This window comes from Salvelinus sp. IW2-2015, unplaced genomic scaffold, assembly GCF_002910315.2.
Source record: "Salvelinus sp. IW2-2015 unplaced genomic scaffold, ASM291031v2 Un_scaffold3604, whole genome shotgun sequence".
In the NCBI taxonomy this organism is placed as follows: domain Eukaryota; kingdom Metazoa; phylum Chordata; class Actinopteri; order Salmoniformes; family Salmonidae; genus Salvelinus; species Salvelinus sp. IW2-2015.
The window spans coordinates 121616-126592 of record NW_019944882.1 but is presented as its reverse complement, the minus strand read 5'-3'; the positions used below and the strand labels follow the sequence as shown (position 1 = coordinate 126592).

Below are 4977 nucleotides of genomic sequence, written 5' to 3'. Positions count from 1 at the left end.
ATTTTGATGTGAAGGTGGACATGTTTAAGTTCTTTAGAAACATTGTTAAAGGACACCACTAGCATGATCTCTATTATTGAATCTCTTGATCCTCTCCCTGAGAATATTTTGTTAGTTACGTTTGATGTTGAGTCGTTATACACAAATATTCCACACGAGGGCGGTATTGAAGCTATGGAACATTTTCTTCTGCAACGTGACCCTGATGATCTACCTTCCAGTGCCTGCATTATAACATTGGCTGAAATAATACTCACACACAACTACTTCATGTTTCTAAATGATTTCTTTATTCAGACGAAGGGTACTGCTATGGCATCCCCCATGACTCCTAACTATGCTAATGTGTATGTGTGTTACATGGAGAAACAAGTCTATTTTCAATCCTCTCAAAAAGGTTTTCTTGCCTAACATCGTTATTTGGAAACGGTATATTGATTATAATTTTTGTTCTATTGAGGGGTGATGCAAAACAGCTCTTTCTACGACAAAACACAGAAAAGCACAATTTTCACATATGTTGGGGTGGTAGTGGAGATGATGATGATGATTTTTTCCCCCTTTAACTCCGACCCCTACCCTTACTATAACCCTTACCTGACCTTATCCATTTAAAATGTAAACTTCAATGGGGTAGGGACGTCCCAAGCATCTCAGATAGCAAAGACATTTTTGAAAGGGCCGGTTAAACTCGTCGCTCCTCCCAACCAATCGGAAGTGAGTATTTTTCGCGCTGATTGGGAGTAGAGTTTCCCGCAAGCTTTGATTCAAGTTGAATGAAATCGGGGTTTTCAAGATGATTCAAACAGGCTATTTTCAAATTTGATAACTATTCGAGAAATTCAACAGGTAATTTAACACATTACTACAAATATGGGAGGACAAGGCGAGCGTGGTCATCTTTCAATAAACTTGTCTCTTCTAACATAGCGAGTTAGCTAGCAATGTAACGTTCGCTAGCTAGCTGTAGCTGCATGTCAGGCAAGTTGGCACGTCGCTAGCTAACTTTGAATGGTGGCTAGATAGCCAGTTAGCCACTCTAGCTAGCTAACGTTAACTCGGGAGCTAGTGTCATTGAGCATCGGTTAATTTAAATACTTTTTGGATGCATTTAATTATGTGAAGTAGCTAACAGAACATTGCCATTCTCTATTTTTCATATGCCATGGTTTAGTTGACGCTACTTAAGCGATCTGCAACTAACCTTGGCCATTAACGTTACCCAGAGATCCTAGCTAAGTTAAAGCTAGGTCAGTATCTCAAAATGGGAAATATGTTACCATATTCCTAAAGAGTGAGACTTAAAAAAAATGTGTATTGACTTTTATTTATTCGTGATATGTGATTGGCAATGTCTACATGTTTCTGTTGGTGAAATATGTTAACTAGCTAGACTGTCTCATCTTTCCGCGGCTTTTCACGGTCGGCGATGCTGGCTGCGTTACTGTTAGCTTGTTACACATTGCATGTGGTTAGCGAGCTAGCTAGCTGTTCCTTGCATGTACTAGCCATTCATTCAATGTTGGGACATTGCAGAAGTAAGCAAGCCAACTACTATAGAGTGCTTAGCAAGCTCGTAAGTTTTCCAATTGCTACATTTGACATCATATACTGTAACAAAGTGTCCACTCGGTGCGCTGTAGTTGGTCAGCAGGTTATCAAAGTAGCTAACTGTACTACTAGCTCATTTGCACTGTTCAGATTTGAATGTGGGGCCATCTTAGTGCGTTAACGACGCGGCTTTATCAGCTTTCAGTCCAGTGTTTGATGTATCCGCCTGTGCATTTTCACTGACTATTTGTTTGCACTATTGTTTTGAGTTAGACTTTCTGCATCACCCTAGCTCCAACATGCATTGCTAAACCAACCCAGAACAGGTGCAGTTGTGAATACCTGTAGATCAAGCTTGTTGCAAATTGTTGGCTTGCTCAGTATTGTCATTCTAGACTCATAGAAAAAGTCCTGACTCTTCCATTAGTCTGACAATACACACTTTAAAAAATTAATGGCTGCCATAAAATATGCAATGTGAAATCCAGAATGCCTCATGTATTTCCATTAAATTACGAGTTAGTGTAAGTATGATTTTGATTGTCAAGTTACTTGACAACATCATGATGAGTAATGTAATAATCAGATTGATGCCTATTGAATCAGACTTTAAACTGGAAGTGTGTTTGGAAGGTGCATGGGCTTTGGACCATAAGGAGTAATTCATTATTTCTCTCCTTCCCCCTCTGTGCTGTAGCTGAGTGAGGCTGGAGTTTGATGGGATGGACAGTAAGGGACGGTCTGGGATGGACAGTACCAGTAAGGGGCGGTCTCTGCCCTCGATGCCAGAGGCCCTCAACCCAGTCAGCATGAAGCAGCCGTCTGAGCCCCTGGGGGGGAGGAAGGGTCGGGGTGGGGGGGACCTGGGGGCGGACCCGGCCCTGCTGATGGACAAGGCAGCTGCRCAGCTGGCTGTGACGCTCCAGGACAGTGTTCTAAACAACATGGCCTCCCATGGTCATAGTCATGAGAGGCTGAAGGACCTGACGTCCCTCATGCTGAACGGAGACCAGGACAAGCTGCCCAAGCTGTGCCCCCCTGAGCCCCCCACTCTGAAGGGTGCAGAGGCCCCCTCCTCCCACCCCAGCCCCCAGAGGAAGGCCACCTCCCCTGAGATTAAATTGAAGATCACCAAGATGGTGTCCAAGGGGACTCCGGCGCGCTTCGAGACGTTCTGTGGAGAGGGGCCCAACCTGCCTACTGAGGGCCTCCTGGTTCCAGCCAGTAGGGCAGGGAGGAAGAGAAGACTCATCAAACCCAAACCTCTGCACAAACTTGCCTCTGCCTCTAACCATGACCCAGTTCCTGTGGAGGTGTCAGCAGCCAGTCAGCCAGAGGAGGGCACTGCTGCACCACAACAGGTGGGGGTGGGTTCTATAGTTCAATACACAGAAGGCCAGATCATTGACATAAAACAACTGTTGTATCTCTATGGGCTGGACCCTGACCAAATGAAAAGTTGATCATAGTGTCACTTGTGCCTGTCAGTCTTTGTGATTCAATAGAACTTTATCATACACTCCTTGTGAGTCCTTGTTTCTGAGAGTCCTCCTGATCCTCAGTGTTAATATTGAGGTTTCTGACAGCATGCTGTTCCTCTCAGATCCAGCAGGCCAGTCCTCTGGTGGAACAGAGCCAGGAGGAGGAGCTCCCTGTCCATACAGTGTTCTCTGTGGGTGATGTAGTGTGGACCAAGGTGTCAGGATACCCATGGTGGCCCTGCATGGTCTCTACCGACCCAGAACTCAACACACACCTCAAACACAAAGGTAAAAACACATAACAGAACAGACTACCTGTCAAGTCCTTATACACACAGTTTGGTTAGATTACAAAGAGACATTAGAAAGCATGTTTATGATGGCAATAGTAACCAGTGGAATATTTGTGCACAGAAGTTCTAACTAATGTTTTTAATTTAACTTTTTTTTTTAGCAATTAACAGTCATACATCTGGCATCCTGTACCACGTCCAGTATTTTGGGAACACCCCGGAGAGGGGCTACATCTTTGAGAAGAACATGGCCTCCTTCAGTAGGGAGGAGCAATATGTTGAACTCTGCCATGGCAACAAACTACCATCTTCGCGGGTCGTCCACAGAAAGGTACAGTAACCTTAAACCCCCACTCAATTACTCAAGTTTTCTTCAGGAAATGTACCTTTTCTAGCAATGTCATCACTGTCCTCTGAGCTCTACTGTCAGCCTGAGCTCTACTGTCCTCTGAGCTCTACTGTCAGCCTGAGCTCTACTGTCAGCCGGAGCTGTACTGTCCTCTGAGCTNCTGAGCTCTACTGTCAGCCTGAGCTCTACTGTCAGCCGGAGCTGTACTGTCCTCTGAGCTCTACTGTCCTCTGAGCTCTACTGTCCTCTGAGCTCTACTGTCAGCCTGAGCTCTACTGTCCTATGAGCTCTACTGTCAGCCTGAGCTCTACTGTCAGCCTGAGCTCTACTGTCAGCCTGAGCTCTACTGTCAGCCTGAGCTCTACTGTCAGCCTGAGCCTCCTCTGAGCTCTACTGTCCTCTGAGCTCTACTGTCTAGCCCTGAGCCTCTACTGTCAGCCTGAGCTTCTACTGTCAGCCTGAGCTCTGACTTGTCAGCCTGAGCTCTACTGTCAGCGCTCTGAGCTCTACTGTCCTCTGAAGCTCTACTGTCCTCTGAGCTCTACTGTCAGCCTGAGCTCTACTGTCAGCCTGAGCTCTACTTGTCCTCTGAGCTCTACTGTCAGCCGAGCTCTACTGTCCAGCGAGCTCTACTGTCCTCTGAGCTTACTGTCCTCTGGAGCTCTACTGTCAGCCTGAGCTCTACTGTCAGCCTGAGCTCTACTGTCAGCGAGCTCTACTGTGTCGAGCCTGAGCTCTACTGTCAGCCTTGAGCTCTACTGTCAGTCCTGAGCTCTACTGTCAGCCTGAGCTCTACTGCTTCAGCCTTGAGCTCTACTGTCAGCCTGAGCTCTACTGTCCTCTGAGCGTCTACTGTCCTTGAGCTCTACTGTCAGCTGAGCTCTACTGTCCTCTGCAGCCTCTACTGTCAGTCGCTGAGCTCTACTGTCAGCCTGAGCTCTACTGTCCTCTGAGCTCTACTGTCCTCTGAGCTTTACTGTCAGCCTGAGCTCTACTGTCAGCCTGAGCTCTACTGTCCTCTGAGCTCTTACTGTCCTCTGAGCTTCTTACTGTCCTCTGAGCTCTACTGTCCTCTGAGCTCTACTGCTCACTTAGCCTGAGCTCTACTGTCAGCCTGAGCTCTGACTGTCAGCCTGAGCTCTACTGTCAGCCTGAGCTCTACTGTCAGCCGAGCTCTACTGTCAGCCGAGCTCTACTGTCCTCTGAGCTCTACGTTCCTCTGAGCTCTACTGTCAGCCTTGAGCTCTACTGTCTCTGAGCTCTACTGTCCTCTGAAGCTCTACTGTCAGCCGAGCGTCTACCT

At 46.9% G+C, this 4977-nt stretch overlaps 1 pseudogene; it reads left to right on the top strand.

Moving 5' to 3' along the window:
- The first annotated feature begins 699 nt into the window (after positions 1–699).
- Positions 700–4977, top strand: part of LOC112076172 (histone-lysine N-methyltransferase NSD2-like) — a 21427-nt pseudogene continuing 17149 nt past the window's right edge.